General features: G+C 50.2%; 1 protein-coding gene and 1 long non-coding RNA gene across 11 annotated transcripts in view; one reads left to right on the top strand and one right to left on the bottom strand.

The window, feature by feature from the left end:
- The window catches only part of CSGALNACT1 (chondroitin sulfate N-acetylgalactosaminyltransferase 1), a 340608-nt gene extending 329695 nt beyond the window's left edge, over positions 1-10913 (bottom strand). For 2 of the 10 annotated variants that reach the window (XM_069572748.1, XM_069572763.1), the window contains exon 1: positions 10721-10913. The gene's annotated coding sequence lies outside the window, so the exon portion shown is untranslated. Of the gene's footprint in view, positions 1-10273 lie in introns of all 10 variants that reach the window. The other 8 variants (XM_069572753.1, XM_069572749.1, XM_069572746.1 and 5 more) reach the window with 7 other exon arrangements.
- On the top strand, positions 10360-15372 carry LOC138430768 (uncharacterized). Its single transcript, XR_011253382.1, has 2 exons — positions 10360-10606; positions 14629-15372. It is a non-coding gene; the product is annotated as an uncharacterized lncRNA (long non-coding RNA).
- The last annotated feature ends 2018 nt before the right edge of the window (positions 15373-17390 follow it).

The raw sequence follows: 17390 nt of genomic DNA, 5'->3' as shown, positions 1-17390 counted from the left end.
CCGTTCACAGTCCACCCGCTTCACTGCTTTGCATTCAAACGGCCCCTGAGTTTCAATAATCAGATTCCTACTTCAGGGATTAAGAACCTGCTCATGGTCACAGAGTCAGTCAGCTGGGGAATCCTCTCTCCATCAATCTAGACTCCTTCTGAAGCAACAGGGCTTCCCCGGTGATGCTCGTGGTAAAGAACATGCCTCCCAACGCAGGAGACCTAAGAGACCTGGGCTAGAACCCTGGGTCAGGAAGATCCCCTGGAGGGGGAGATGGCAACCCACTCCAGTATTCTCACCTGCAGAATCCCATGGACAGAGGAGCCTGGCAGGCTACAGTCCATGGGGTCGCAACAAGTCGGACACGATTGAAGTGACTTCGCATGCCATGAGGAGGAGAGAAACAAAACAAAGAAAAACTCTGTAAATTGAGCTCTCTCTCATCATTCTGGCCCAGAAACCTATGGGCCACAAGTTCAGTGAAAAGACATAAAGTTCAGTTCAGTTCAGTTGCTCAGTTATGTCCGACTCTTTGCGACCCCATGGACTGCAGCACGCCAGGCTTCCCGGTCCGTCACCAACTCCGGAAGTTTGCTCAAATTCATGTCCATTGAGATGCCATCCAACCATCTCATCCTCTGTCGTCCCCTTCTCCTCCCGCCTTCAATCCTTCCCAGCATCAAGGAAGGACTCTCCCAATCAAAGAACACGCTTCAGACGCAAGAGCTTGCAAAGTCACAGGCACATCCAAAGAAATACCCCCCCAGACACTTCTCCTTTGCTGGCTTCTCATCACATAGGCACACACACGTGCTCAGTTGCATGCAACTCTTTGTGACCGCATGGACTGAAGCCCGCCAGGCTTCTCTGCCCATGAGATTTCCCAGGCAAAAATACTGCAGTGGGCTGCCATTTCTTCCTCCAGGGGATCTTCCCAAGCTAGGGATTGAACCCATGTCTCCTGAGTCTCTTGTATTGGCAGGTGGATTCTTTACCACTGAGCACCTGAGAAGCCCCTTATGTAGTTACACACATCTGTAACTAAATCTCACTTCTACACAAAAAAGACAGCCAAAGGTACCCTAGGTATTTTGAGTGATTTATGTCTATGATGTCCAAGAAGTACTTATTTTCTACCCATCTGTATGTAGAGTAGAAAATAAGATAGGGCCTGCTACTATCGTTTGGGCAGCTCGTTGAAACAGCCGAGAGACGCCCGCCATTCTTTCCTTTTTTAATATGTATTTACTTGGCCGCATTGGGTCTTAGCTGCTTCATGTGGGATCTCACGCTGCAGGGCATGGACTCCAGCTGTGTTGCAAGGGCTCGGGAGTTGTGGCCCATGGGCTTAGCTGTCCCTTGGCACATGGGATCTTAGTTACCCAACCTCGATCAAACTGGCATCCCCTGCATTGCAAGGCGAATTCTTAACCACTGGACGACCAGGGAAGCCCCTAGGCGTTCCTTCTTTAACAACAAGACCCAGTCATGGTCTCGCCCCTCTTGGCCTAAGACTGTGACCTACATGAAAACGTCGAGGGCAGTTTTATGGGATCAGCGTCTACCCCCAGACACCTTATCATCGGGACATATACACGGCAGACATTCAGGACACACTGGATTAGAAACCTCTAGAACTTTAGACAAGAGTGGAACTGAAGAGCACAGGCCCCGGGCAGACGCAGGAGCGCCTGACCCGTCTTCCTTCCCGCCTTCCTCCCCGGGGAGCTCTGCAGTCACAGCAGCTGATGCCACCACATCTCCACCGCATGCCAAGCAATCCACCAACATTGTCTAAATCAATCTGCCAGCTGCCCAATATGATGGGCACTATTATCTTCATTTTACAGATGAGAAAACTGAGACCTAGAGAAATTCAGTGACTTGCCCAGGAGCACAGTTAAGAAAGGGTGGAGTATGAACCCGGATGAACGGGCTCCAAGGCCCAGGCCCACCCCCAAGGGGCTGCCTCCTGGCTCAGTCCCATGGACTGTAGCCCACCAACCTCCTCTGTCCAAGGGGACTCTCCAGGCAAGGATACTGGAGTGGGTTGCCATTTCCTTCCCCAGGGGATCTTCCTGCCCCAGGAACTGAACCCGCATTTCTTGGGTCTCACTTACTAGAGCGATCAGGAAACATCCATTCCACTCAGCTCTCCAAGAACCTCGGGAACCAGTCTGGACTTTACAAGCAGGATTCCTCTGCTCCCCACAAAGCTACCCTTCTGTAGCTTTTTAAAAGCCTGCTTGTTCGTTTCAATATACACTATTAATTCCATTAAATGGGCTTTTGAAAACTACAGTAGCTTGCTTTAAACAAACGGTTCCCTGATTCAGTACCTTTTTAAACCTTCTTTGCATTTTTTTTTTTAAAGCCTGAATCAAGCTTCTCTTGCACCTGGGCAGGTTCTGTTTGCTTATCCACAGAAGGGCTGGTTTATGACCATGTGCCAACGCAGGACAAATGAGTCAGGGTTCCTGCTCCCTGGCTGAGGTGCCGTTCCCAGACTGTAATGATTTTGTGAAGCCTGCATTCCATCCTTACCACACATGGCATCTACCCCCAGACACCAAACAAGGCAGCCTATTATCATAAAGCCACTGGGAACATCTCCCCCAAACACCCCCGACCTGACAACACAGCCCACGCTATAGAAACGCCGGGAGGACCCTGACCAGCGCCCCTTGAGCCTGGCGTCCTGCCTCACCAGGAACAGATCTAGGTGTGTTTAACCGAATCCCCAACTGGAATAAGCAAAGGCTTATTCTCCTGCGATACCAACGAGCCCTTGAAGGTCTGGAGTGGAAACTGGCAACAGCTAATCATTCTTACTTGGCTGTTTGCTAGGAGAGGCTGCGGTGCTTCTGGAAAAACCCTGCAGAGGGAGGCCAGGGAGCTGGGAGTCTGTAGCCGGCCCTGCAGCACTGGGGAGGCAGTCCAGGCGGGCTGCAGGCCACTCCTCGCGCCTCCGCACAGCCACCGGCCCGCACATCTGAGCCACCTGACCACCCTCGTGCCCCCGAAAACAAGCTGCTCACGTTTCTGCCTCCCCTTCACCCAGATCCCAGACCCCTTCCACTGAGCCGCTCTCAAATTCAGGTGTGGCTTGTTCCAATTTTCCTGAGACCCCAGTTCTTGGCTACTCCTCCAAAAGACCCTCATCCTCATCCCTAGACCCCTAGTCACCTATCCTGGGCTTCAAGCTGCCCTGGCTCCCTGGAATTCATCCTCCTCTGGGCTCCTGGGTAGCAACCCCACGTGGCAGAAGCTCATGTGTCACTGGGACCAGTCATGTGTCACTAGGAACCCGGTCTGTCCCAGCCCCACAAGGAGAGCCAGAAAGGAAGATTCTGAATCATTCTATCTGCGATGCTAAGCGTCTTTATCTCTACCACCCCCCATGATGGGGGGATGGGAGGAGAAGAGACAGTTGGGAAAGGCAAAGAGGCAGGCACCACTGTGGGTCAGGACTCCCCCCTTCTAGGGGTCTCATGCCTTCCCCATGCATCTCATCTAATTTCTGCAACAGCCAACACAGTACTATCATTCCCCATTATGATACACACACACATACATTCCCCATCACGTCCATACATACATACACTCCCCATCACATACATGTATGCATACATACATTCTCCATTGTGTACATGCATGCATACATACATAAATTCTTCATTATGTACATACATACATGGAGGCATGCATTCCCCACTGTGTACACGCGTGCATGCATACCTTCCCCATTATGTACATACACACATACATACATTCCCCATTATGTACATACATGCATTCCCCATTGTGTACAGACACAATACAAGAAACTAAGCTTCAGAGATGTCCACCGATGGGACCCCTGGTCAGAGAGCAACAGAGCTGAGATTCAAACCTCAGCAACACCCCCGCAAAGGCCTGGAGCCTCCCTCTGCCCTGCAGCCTTCCACGCCTCTGCCTTCTCTTCGGTGTCTGGCAGAGCACCTTCAGAAAAGAGGTGAGAAATTTCTGTTAAATGAACACATGAGTGGTTGACTCCAGCCTTCACACCTGAATATTCTGCAACCCAAGCGCTGGATTTTATTCATACATTCTGCTTATAACATGCCTACGAAACACCTTGTTAAGACGTTAAATGTTGTGCGGAAGGAAGTTGTACCACACTGTATTGTATTTCAAGCTACTAGAAAAAGCTACAAATAAAAAGATCTACAAATAAAAAGTGCTGAAGCAGACCCGCTGATAACAGTTTATCATCTTGCTCCATCGGGTCTAGGAAAGGACACAAACACAAGAATCTAAGGAAAATCAATGGTTTCACATTTTGCTAACCCTCAGGACACGAAGACGTTTTCTGAGCTACCAATTCCAGGAGTACTGATGCTAGAAAAGAGCACAGAGTGGGAGACGTGGACCCGCCGCCCAGGCCGCCACCTGAGCTGAACTTGGGCAGGTAACTCGCCTCTCTACATCCTGGTTTTCTCATCTGCAAAATGCAGATAATAAGAGTGTGTCTTTCTAAGGTTGCTGTGCTGGCAAAATGAGTAACTCCTGGCCTGCATTTAGGAGAGAGGCTGCCACGTGGTTAAGGGCTCTGTGTGAGACATTTTTGTCACATGAAGAGAAGAACTATAATGGAAATGCAGCAAGAAATCGGAAATGAATGAATCACTTGCTTCTGCAAACATTCTTATAAGCACTAAGCTCACCTGAATCCTCTGTTCCAGACTGCTGTGCCTACCAGCATGCTCTACCCTGAAAGCAACGCTATCAGGAATAAACAACAGCAACCACCAGCATCAGCGATGGCGCATCTCTCATCAACCAGGTGCCAGCACTGTCCTAACCACCTGAATAGGTGCAAGCCTCTCACCAGCATCAGCGATGGTGCATCTCTCATCAACCAGGTGCCAGCACTGCCCTAACCACCTGAATAGGTGCAAGCCTCTCACACAGTGGTGCAACCTGTGCCCCCAAAAGAGTGCCCCGCGGGAGGTGAGCGGGCTGAGGTCACACTCTGTTCCCACGCTGTGCAACCTGGCACAGATGCTCCAGCTCACAGGGCATCTCCTGGAATGGCAGCAGCCTGTTCACAGATGTCAGCGGACACACCAACTGAAGCAAGTTTCTAAAGGGCGGGAGACAGAAGCAGAAGGTCACCTTCGCGAGTACCCAGCACCTAAGTCAAAGGCCATCACCCTAGTAAGTTCATGAACAGAGTAGACTTGGATTTCCCCCAACCACCAGGGTGATGTACTCAGTCCCTCAGTTGTGTCCGACTCTTTGTAATCCTATGGGTTGCAGCCAACCAGGCTCCTCTGTCCATGGGATTTCCCAAGGCAAGGATACTGGAGTGAGTGGCCATTTCATCCTCCAAGGGATCTTCCCGACCCAGGGATCGAACCTGCACCTCTTGCATCTCCTGCACTGGCAGGCGGGTTCTTTTGAACGGCCGCTATTATCAAGTTGCCCATGTGCCTCGGTGTCCAGTGTAAACAGACAACTCCCATCCCCCCCTCCTCCCTGTTTCCCGCTTCCCTCTTCCTCCATCAACTCAAATATCCCTGGGTGTGAAAAGGAAACAAAGGGTCAAACATGACCCCGGGATAACCAGACGTTGTTTCCCACTATCTGAAAACAGCGACTAAAATGATCTGTGCAGCAAAGCAACGTGCCTCTACATCACAGGATCCAAACAAACTTTTCTTTGCCAACTCTAGCGGTGCTGTTTCCAAACACCCAGCACCACCCAGGCGCAAGTTCCTACAAAAAGACTCCCAGGTGTAAACAGGCGGTTCCTCCCACCCCGGGCAGCCATCATCTTGGTCAGCTCCAGGGCTCCAGGCCAAACCCAAATGCTCTGCACACGGCTGTACACACACATCGCTGTGGCTGAGCCTCGGGAGCCTTCCGGGGGGAAGGGGGCGCGTGAATATGGGGAGCCCTCACTGCTGGATGTCTGAGGGCCACCGCAGCACTCGCCCAGCTCCAGAGAAGAGCTGTTGTGCAAACAGGATCTGTGTGACTCTGTGATGTGCTCAGAATCCTAAACACAACCCCCAAACGTTAGCTTACTGGTGGGGAAGGGATAATAAGAATGATCTACGACCTTCACGAAGCAGTTACTCCTCTTCCCCAGTTCTTAGTAATGATCTAGACTTTGACAGAAAGGCAGCAAAGACCAGACTGCCTGGTTTTAAAGGGTCGCCACGTGACATGTATCCAGACAACACGGCAATTCAAAAAGATACATGCCTCCTTATGTTCGTAGCAACACTATTCACAATAGCCAAGACACAGAAGCGACCTAAGTGTCCACCGACAGCTGAATGGATAAAGAAGTGGCACGCATATATATATATACATCGGAATACTACTCCGCCATAAAAAAGAAGGAAATAACGCCGTTTGCAGCAACACAGAGGGACCAACAGACCATCACACTAAGTGAAACAAGCCAGAAAGACAAATAGCACAGAACATCACTTATAAGTGGAATCTAAAATATGACACAAATGAACGTGTATCTACACAGAAGCAGACTCACGGATAGAGAACAACCCTGGGGGCTGCCAAGGGGGAGGGGGCTGGGGGAGGGTGGAGTGGGAGGCTGGGGTCAGCAGGCGTAGGCTTTTACCCAGACTGGACAAACACTAAGGTCCTACTGGATAGCACAGGGAACTGTAGTCAATATCCTATGATAAACCACACTGGAAAACAATATAAAAAGAATATATATGCTGATCACCCTGCTGTACAGCAGAAATTAACACATTTTAAGTCAACTACACGTCCATTAAAAATACTGAAAAATAAAAAAGTTCCATCCTGTGAAAATCAGAATCAGGAGTCTGCTGACTTTCTGAGCTGAGAAGAAACCCCTCGATAAGATTCGGGGCCTGCAATGCACTGTAACCTTCTGTAACTATTGTTAGTTTTTACTGCACCGATTACGGGTATTTAGTTTCTCACTGTAATTGCCATTTTACTGAAAAGTTGAAAGCACAACATTCCCTTTTTCTCTCACAAACAATGTCAATATTTTCAGTCATCGTGTTTGCTTACATACCTTGTCAGTGTTTTTTTCCTACCAAATAGCAAATTCCATCTGACAAATAAAAACACCAACACACCTTCAAATTGTCCAATAGTGTCAAGCATGAGTAGCTTCATTCAGGGTAGAATTTGGAAATAAAAGGGCTTGTCAAAAATTCCCAGAAGAAAAATGCTTTTCAATGATACATTCCTAGAATATAATAAAACGTACTTTTCAAGTGTGAAATTTCATGTTGCCCCTTTTTCAAAAAAGACAACTGCAGCTTCTGCTGGCCAGATAAATTTCTTGAGAAGCAAGTTATTAGTGCTGCAAGTACCAATTGAGGAAACAAAGCAATATTAATTTAAAAGATAAAAATAAGACCAAAAACATACTCTCCCTAAACCCTGAAAGTACTAGGCCAAAAGCATAGATTTGAATTTTTAGACAGCTTTTAAAATCATATATTGGAATATAAGGATATACAAAGCAAAAATCCCAATTCTTAAATCTCCTTTAAACCTTTAACTTTATTCTAAAATGGTACCGTATCTGACATTTAAGACCACCTGCACATACTTTTTAGGCCTTCAGTAATGCTTCTCACAGGTTGCCCTTTTCCATATGGAGAACTGAAGAAGTTCAGTTCCTTTGCTATTGATACATTACAGCAGGGGTCCCCAACTCCAGGATCTAATGCCTGAAGATCTGAGGCAGAGCAGATGTAATCAGAATAGAAATAAAGAGCACAATAAATGTAATTTGTTTGAATCATTCCAAAACCATCCCCCGCCCACCCCTCAGTCCGTGGAAAAATTGTCTTCCACTGAATCAGTCCCTGGTGTCAAAAAGGTCGGGGACCGCTGCATTAAAGGACAGAATAATGGCAAAGAACAACAGCCTGGCTGATACACTATGCAGAGGGGGCCCCTAGTGGTGGAGCCGCTGCCCCGACTTGGCTCTGCAGTTTTTCCAAGACTGCTTCACCACCACTAGGGCAAATCGATAGGTAATAAAGTCTACTTCAGCTGCCTTCCATAATAACCTCTATTAGCCCGAATATACAGCCGAGCCATCATTTAGAATCCCGAGGTGCTTTCACTAGGGGAAAAAAAAAAAAATGTGACTTGAAGAATAACTTCATTACATCCTGTCTTTCAAATCCACAAATATTTATGAAGCCCCACCTTGCCGGGCCCGAGCTGGCCTGGAGACACAAGCTGAGAGCCAGAGCCAGCACAGTGCACTTTCCCATGCTTTCTTTCCAACGTGACACCATTACACCAGGGAGAGAGCTGGAGCACCAGGAAGACTAGGAAGTACAACTCATCCACCCGTGACCTCATGATGAAATCTCACCAACAGGAAAAACCTGCAGCATCGCCCACCCCCACTGTTTCCAAACACCCAGACAGGGAGGCATCTGAGGTTTTTTCAATCAAGGGCGCTTGAATGAATGGCCGGGAAGGAAGGTGGCAGGGCAGAGGGAAGTTTAAATGAAAAACAACTACACTGAAAACATGCCAGATCTGGGGGTTCCTAAAGTCAAGGAAGATAAGAGACAACTTTTCCAGAGCATTTACTGTGCTCCCAATGCTAGGGGTAAGTCCCTAAGTGTTATTTCCTTTTCCCTAACAGCTTCATAAAGTGAGGGATATTATTGGCTTTTAACAAAGTGGAAACCAAGGCTGTGAACTTGCCCAAGGTCACACAGTTAACAAAGGGGAGGCTGCTTGGAGACCAAGAGTCTGACATGGCAAAACCAAAGTTCCCATCACTTCAGTATCATCTGGCAAATCCAAATGCTGGAGATTTTGCTTTGAACTTCATTAATACAGTCTGCAATTTGGAACACAAAGATGAACAGAATTAAAGCATTTCAATACCATACACTTTACAGCACATACAGGATAGAAAGAACCATCACATATTTCAAATGTAATGGCCCATCTCTGGTTTTCCAGGAACCGACCTTGTCTGGAAGCACAACAGGCCACCCCACATCCTATTATGCACTGATTCAGTGGACGTGAACTTGGGCGAACTCGGGGAGACAGTGAAGGACAGGGAGGCTGGCCTGCTGCTGTCCATGGGGGTCTCAAGAGAGTCGGACACGACTTAGACACTGAATACCACCACACGTGTTCAAATCAGTTTCTAAAACTAAAGCTTCACGTTTTCGCTTTATGCTTCTATATCCAAGTTTGAAAGACTTTTCTCCTTCCAATTAGCAACATGAGGGCGCTGCGCAAGGCTTGTTCATAACGTTCATTGTGGCCCGTAACGCTACGATAATTATGACTTTCTGGAATGAAAATGTGAACAAAATACAAGAAATCCGGCAGAACTGAATTTCAATTTCTAGTAAAAAGGACGCGAAAGAACAGCTAATTATCTTTATTATCTAGACTTCTCTAATGACATTAAGTAAAAACCACTCCGAGGCTTTGAAATCAGAATACAAGTGGAGTTTGCGAAATACCCCCTCTATCGTGAACTGGTGCCTCCCAGGGCTCGCTGTCTCGGCTTGCACGCCGCAGTTTTGCCGCCTCCTCTCCCGTCCCTTCGCTCATCGATGAAAAGATAACTTCAAAGTCCCCGACGCCAGTGCAGGTGCAGGAAGCGCCGCGGAAACAACAACTTTGGGAGTCTTTGTAGCGCCTTCCTCACCCACCCCCACCCTCCGCCCCACCCCAGACCAGTGCCCTCGAGTGCCCTCCGCCCCACCCCAGACCAGTGCCCTCCACTGGCCGCACACGGCACTTCCTCCCAGCACCCCGGATCGTGGCGACCCACGCGCACGATCGCCCCCAGCCCGGGTCCCAGGCCAGAGGGCCGGCTGCCCGCCGCCGCCGAGGCGCGCACCCGGCGCCCTCTCCATCCCAGCGAAGACGACTCGGTGCGGAGCAGCAAAGCGGTCACGCGGACACGTGCAGAGGCTACTTTTAAAGTGGGTGTTCGAGAAAGTCATAAAACAGCTAAAGGCCGCCGCCGGAGGCTGGTGAAGCCAAAGGGACCCCGGCGCGGCCGCGCCCCGACCCCTCTCGGGAAGCCTCGCCGGCGACCCTGCGCGCCCACCTGCGGGCGCGGCGCCTCGCGATCGCAGCCGCCCTCGCCCCTCTCCCCTCCCTCCCCTCCCTGCGGCGCGACCACCCTGCGCGCGGCCCTGCCCTCCGCAAGCCCCCCGGGGGCGGCGGGCCGGGGGACGCCAGGACGCCCCTGCGGCGCCCGCGCCCGGCCCCGACTCACCGCTGGGCGCTGCGGGCGGCTCCCAGAGCCGTTCGCTCCTCCTGCGCGGCGCCGCGGGCTCGGCTCCACCTCCCGCTCTGGCTGCCGCCGAGCCTCCGGGGACCCGCGGGCGGGGAGCGCGGGGCCGTCGCCAAGCCAGGAGCCGGGGCTGGTGCTGGGGGACGGCGAGCCGCGGGCGGGGCGGGGGGCGCGCCGGCCCGAGCGGCTCCCCGCGCGCCGGGCGCGCCCGAGGCCACCCCGCAGGTGGCGGCTCCGCGCGCGCCCGAGGCCAGAGAAGTTGCGGGAGGGGCGAAGACGTGGCGGCAGCCGGGCTCCGGCCGAGAGAGAGAGAAGGTCGGTATCTCCTCGGCGAGGGTGGTCCTTCCTCTTTCCGGACCCCCTCCCTCCCACCCGTCTGGCCCCTCGCGGCTCTGGGCGGCCCTCCCTACCCTGGGCCGACTCACTCACCAAAACTTTGCAGACGGCGCTGGGGAGAATTAATCCCGGAGTCGCCGTCTACGCGGCCCTGGGGGGTTAGGACGCCCGCCCAGGAGAGAGCGTGGACTCGCCGCGCGCGAAGGTCGGAAAGCGGTGAGCCCCGAGCCCCGCCGCTGCAGGGAGTGAGGTCTGCAGGGACCCCTGACGACCGCTGGGGGGCCGCGGAGGGAAGTGGCGGGGGGAGTGGAAAGCGGGAGAGAGAGTATTGATGAGAACGCCCCGACACACACACATGCCCTCGGGGCCACGGGTGCCCTGGACTTGTAGGTTTTCTGCGGGAGGCAAGGTTTGGGGGTATCTTGAGTCCTGGTATAATGAAGGAGGCTCGCGAGGGCCAGTGTCCCGCTGGAGGAGGCCGCTTCTCCACCTGCCACCCCGTCTCAGAGGCCCCGCGGTTGCGCCAAGGCAGGACCAGGGCTAAAACGCAGCCCTCTGGTTCTAGGTGCCCCTTCCACTGCCTGGCCAAGTGGAGCGCTGTAAGTCCCCAGGCCGAGGACTTACTGGCACAGGGCAGTGGTCCCGGAGGCAGGCACCTGTTTGCCTGCAAGAAGCAGGCTGGCTGCCAGACTGCGGGCTCCTGGGGGTGCTTCGATGGCCCCCAGCCCAGGCGAGGTCATCCCTCTTCCAAGGATGCCCTGAGACGTCGGTGGCTCGGCCCCCAGCCCCCACACCCTTGAGTGAGTTACCTCGTGTTGAGGTTCCCACAGGAACTCAATTGTGATTTGGGAAAGAGGGGGAGAAGCAAGCGTTTCCCAAAGGAATGAAAAATAGTGTCAGTGTGCTGCCCCCAAAACGTGGCAAAGCAATGGAGGTGGTCAATAAATAGCTAACTGGGCATCCACGCGCATGTAGGTACAAGTCATTGGTCAAGCCTCCTCTACGCATGTCATATGACAGTCCCCACTGGACAGATGGAGGCCCCCATGGAAGCTGGGTTAGTGATGCCACGTGTAAAGATTGGAGCCAGCACCGCCAAGCCCTCTGGGGAATAAGGAACCTCTTCAGAGCCTTCCAGCTGTCACCAACATCCCCCCACCCCCAGGCAGTGACAGGTGGATTGTTAAAGCATTGATTTTCTTTCCTCTGCTGAGGTGTCTGCCATTGCTCTGTTCAATGATGTCTCCAGAATTTCTATTTACTAGGGTTTAAGTACAGAATCTGGTTTGGAGGAAGGACCAAAAACTTGAGCAGGAGCTGCTGTGCCGGACTTCAGGGGACTCAACTTCTAGGTCATGGGGACTGGCCGTGGGCAAGATAGGGGGCACCCCCTGTGGCTGCAATTGTTTCTTTCCCTGTCCTAAACAAGGAAAAGGAGATCAAGTCAGGATTAATCGCCTCTTCTCCAGGGCTTGTAACACGCCTGTCGAGGTATCTGAAGAAGTTTTCCAGTCTTTCTCAGTTAGATACTAATAGATCAGCACAGTGATCTAGGTATCAATATGTTTCACATCGACACACATGTCTCGAGTCAGGAAGGGCTGGCTAAGGTGTACCTGATGCTAAGGTAATTTTTCACAATAGTACAATAATGAAAAAATAAGACAGCTGAAAAATGATAAAACTACAAAACTAAATCATAGCATAATGTGAGAAAATATAAACTTTTTGTGGGTGTGCTACCCAGAAAGAAAGTAGGTATTATTTTGGTAATTATGTAGTAGATACTATTTTGAGTATATAGATTATTTGGGGGTACTGTTTCAGAGGGGGCACTGGTATGAGGTGCCGTGGGTCATCCTTAGTCTCTCCCAGGGACAGAAACAAAACTAGGGAAAGAGCATCCTGCTCACCCCTGTAGCTCTGCCCTCTACGATGGATGTCGCCAAACAGAACTGGGACAGTGACGCCAGTGGAAGGACGGGTTCCCTTAGACTTTCTTGGTTTTCTACGTGGGTTTCAGCTTTTAGCCAACATGTTCTTATGTAAACGTTTTTCACAACAGAGTGATTTAGGATTCAAAATATGTTATGTGAATTTCCATAACCTATTTATAAAGGTGCTACCACCTTTTCAGGTCCTGGTAATGTTAAAAGTACAGAAATACACAGAAAGCTCTGGAAATAAGGAAGATCGTGATTTTATCCTCATGGCGGGCGGGGGGGGGGGTGGTTGTTGGGGGGAATTGTCATATAAAAACATACTGTACAAAGATACTATAGATCCCACACATATGCCACTCAGCCAAAAAAAATTTTCTTAAACTAAATAAAAGGAATATAAAACATATCAACTGGAAATTTATATGGGAAAAGTAACAAATATCTTCAGTGAATAAAAATACATGTACTGCAAAACAATACATACGATGTCAAACTTTTATACTTAGAAAATACAAAATATGTATAGTATAATATGTAATTTGTTTAATAACCATTTCAGATATATACTGCATAGGTACTAAACTTTAAGTACAAAAATATTTCACCCAGTTCAAGGTCAGACTGCTCGGCCTTGCCAGGATCCTTGAGAAGCCGCACCCAGAGCCGTCCAGGAGCAGAGGGAACAGTTGTGAAGCCCATTCATTAAAACTCAATTACTGTTTTACTAAGAGACACCATCAGGTGGTCACTCAAGTGTGTTGACTCTTCCTTTAAATAGCTCTAATAATCAGGGTTATCTGATTTCTTAGATCACAGCAACTGTACTGTGGAGTCAGAGGGACTCATTTGATGGGCGAGGTCTGTCGTGCTCAAGTAGGAATGTGGTGGGGTTCGGGAGAGGAAAGGGCAGGGGTGGGGGTGCAAGGTTCAGACTGGGTCTAATTATAGTCCATAGCATCTCGCACATATGCAGTGTATTTCCAAGTAGATTTCCCCTTAAGCTGAGGAACATAACGTGTGACCTAAAAAAGCAAGCTTTGTTTTTCTAGACCAAAAATCACACACATTGAAGACCTCATTCCATAAGCCCTGTAACTCAGAGTGGAGGGGCAATTAACATGTGTTGACTGGGGCTTCCCTGGTGGTCCAGTGACTAAGACTCACCCTCCCCATACAGGAGGCCAGGGTTTGATCCCTAGTCAGGGAACTAGATTCCACATGCCACGACTAAGATCTGGTGCAGCCAAATAAGTATATTTTTAAAACAATAAAATGTGTTGACTAAGTAAGGGATACTTTAAAAAAAAATTGGGGGAGGCCTTGGTGAGAAGTTTGGATTTCATTCCAAGTGCGATGGGGAGTCTTTGGAGGGTTTTAAGTTGGGAACGATGTGATCTGGTTTACATTTTCCAAAGATGACTCTGTTATGTAGAAGAGTGACTCAGCAAGGCAGGTGAAGAAGCAGGCAGGCTGATGAGGAAACTGCTACAGCCCAGCGGGTGACGGTGGCCGGGATCAGGGTGGTAACAGAAAAGATGGAGAGAGGAGGCAGGCTCAGGATACAAACTGGAATGTAACCACAGAGCGTTTTCTGATGGAGTGGATAGTAGTTGTGCTGCGGGGCAGAGGGGGGAATGAAAAGATAGTAACTCAGGGTAACGCCAAGGCTGTGACTTGGGCAAATGTTTATATGAGTTGGTGGGGACTAGGGGAGGTCCCAGTTTTAGGTAGGAAGGAAAGTGAAAGTCCCTCAGTCGTGTCCAACCCTCTGCAGCCCCATGGACTATTCTGTCCGTGGAATTCTCCAGGCCAGAATACTGGAGTGGGTAGCCTATCCCTTCTCCAGGGGCTCTTCCCAACCCAAGGATCGAACCCAGGTCTCCCGCATTGCAGGTGGATTTTTTACCAGCTGAGCCACCAGGGAGGGAAAGGCATACTTTTAATTTCTGGTGGTCGTTCTGTAATAATATCTTTACAGAAGGCATCAGACTCAAAGAGTTGCTTGGTATTATCTGGAGTCCTGCACCCTCCGTTCTTCTCCGTGCTCTTTCTCCCCAGGTCGGTCCAGGAGCAGGACGAAAAGGACAAGACGTCCTCCCATCCCGGCGCCCCCACCGAGCACTCTTCCCCGAGTGCCAGACGGCTGGCGCAGTTCCGCGGGCTCCTGCTGTCAACAGGAGCAGCGAGACCTCACGGAGAGGCATGTAGCACGCCAGGCGGCTTGCCCGAGACGCTGCCACTCTGCTTCTGTGCACCCGGCATCCCCCAGCCCACCCCGGGAGACAAGAGACGCCTTACAGGGGGGAATCACAGAAAACAACTAGAGCCGGGCAGCACCAGAGACGGACGCACATCTGGTCTGCATCCGCCTGACATAAAATCCTGAGATCCAAACACAGATGAGCTCGAGACAGGGCCTTCTATTTCTACAGCAGTCGCGGTAATCCACCCTTGAAGAGATCTAGCTCAGCTGGGCCTGTCTTCTCAGACAGCAGGAATACTGGCTTGTAGACATATCCCTTGGACACCCCAGGTCTCTAAAGTATACAGACAACTCCGTACACACAGCCCTTTTAACTCTGTGCAGACAACCTTTTTAACTCTGATGGATAGATTATTTTAAATATTATTACTTCTTTCCAAGCATTACTAGCAGCTTTTAAAAAAAATAGATCATTTATCACTTAAGTCAGTATCTTCAAAGTTCTGTCCGACTTCCAGGACTTACTCTGGGCCCTGTCACTTCTATAAATACATGTTATAATAAGATCTCCATTAAAAAGAGAATGTGTTTCAATAACACATGTTATTGTAAGAATCTTTATTACTGACAATAGACATAGGCTGCATAAGGTGTACTCAAGGATGTTAGTGGCTCAGTGGTAAAGAATCTGCCTGCCCATCCAGGAGACATGGGTTCGATCCCTGGGTCGGGAAGATCCCCTGGAGAAGGAAACAGCAACCCACTCCAGTATTCTTGCCTGGAGAATCCCATGGGCAGAGAAGCCTGGCGGGCTACAGCCCACAGGGTCGCAAAGAGTTGGACACGACTTAGCAACTAAACAATAAGGATGTCAGAACAGGAAAGCTCGTATGTAAAATATTAACACTTGGTGATGAGAGGGGCAAAGATAGTCAAAATCAATAGGTCAGGGATAACTCCTCCTAAAGGAGAAGCAATAAGTTCAATTGCTGTTTCTGTTTAGTAATTAAGGCATGTCTGACTCTGCAACCCCATGGATTGAAGCTCACCAGGCTCCTCTGTCCATGGGATTTTCCAGGCAAGAATACTAGAGTGGGTTGCCATTTCCTCCTTCGGAGAATCTTCCTGAACTAGAGATCAAACCTGAGTCTCTCACATCTCCTGCATTGGAGTTCCTTTATCACTGATAAAGGGAAGCCCAAGAAGTGCAATGACCACTGACAAAAAAGGACACAGAAAGGCAGAGGTGATGCAGGAAACCAGCATTGCCAATTTCAGAAGCAAGGGTATTTCCTTTCCTTTCTTCACACATATCTAAACCCAGGCACACAGAGGATCCGCTGTGTATACTCCAGCACACGTGCATCTGAGAGGGAGCTATTCAAACTCCAAAATGCCAGCACTGCCCCCATGTTCTATGAGACACGTTTAGCTTTTATGTAAACACGGCCAAAATGTTTTAGGCAAATCACTTTTCATAGCGTACCAGTAAGTTAGGCAGTTTGGGTGTGCCGGGCACATGGAACGACTAAGCACAACCCTTAACCTTTTAATCCAGTAGGACTGAGTCAGTGGTTTAGTCGCCAAGTCGTGTCTGACTCTTGTGACCGCACGGATGGTAGCCCACCAGGCTCCTCTGTCCATGGGATTTTCCAGGCAAGAATACTGGAGCGGGCTGCCATCTCCTCCAGGGATCTTCCTGACCCAGGAATCGAACCCGAGTCTCCTGCACCATAGACAGACCCTTTAGACTGAGTGAGCTATGAGGGAAGCCACAGGGAAGATGGGCCAAGTATTGCAGGAACTCAAAGAAGAAAAAGAGAAGCCTTCAAGATGCCTGTGGACGGCTTCGTGTTAGAAGTAGCTTTCCAGATGGATCTTGAGAGATGAGTAGGCTTCTGATGGGCAGAGAAGATTGGAGAGTGGTACCGAGAAGCAGTGAGTGGTGAGGCCAGGAAAGAAAGAGCTGCATACATCCTGAGATGGTGCAGAACTCAGGGCACGTTTGGAGAGAGCGGTAAGAGTCCAGGCCAGGGAGGACCCTGAATGGCAGATAAGGAATTCATGATGTGATTTTCATGAGCAGGAGATTGTGTCTGCGGGCCGGCAGTGATAGCTGCCTAATCACAGCCTTTCTGGCTGGAAGAGCTCCTAGCTGTTCAGAGCACATCCCCCCTAAGGCCTCTGTGAGGCCCTAAGGGGAGGTCCATACACTCCCCGCTCTGCGGGGGCTGGAGGGAGGGCATGACTTGTGGTCAGCTTAAGCCAACAGGAAATTTAGTGTGAAAATGGCTGAGCGTACAGTATCTGGGGGACCTATCGGACAGGTCTGGTTTTCTGTCAGAACCAGAGATCTGGAACTCAGGGTAGTCTGGGGCGGAATGGGGAGACCTCCACGTACAACATGTGATCATTTAAATGAGAGTGAAAGTGTATAGTGAAAGGAGCTGACTGAGAGCACAGTCCAGGGGACGTTAGAATTAACTGCACAAGAAAAGAGGTTCTGTGAAGGAAACCGGACGGTGCGGTGAGAAAGACAGGAACCAGGCATCTTAGGAGCCAGAGGGCTTCAAGAGGTGGGGTAGGGGTGTGAGCGTGGAGCTCTGCAGCGTCTATT

Source organism: Ovis canadensis, chromosome 26, assembly GCF_042477335.2.
Source record: "Ovis canadensis isolate MfBH-ARS-UI-01 breed Bighorn chromosome 26, ARS-UI_OviCan_v2, whole genome shotgun sequence".
Classification (NCBI taxonomy): Eukaryota; Metazoa; Chordata; class Mammalia; order Artiodactyla; family Bovidae; genus Ovis; species Ovis canadensis.
This window is presented reverse-complemented; position numbering and strand designations above follow the sequence as displayed.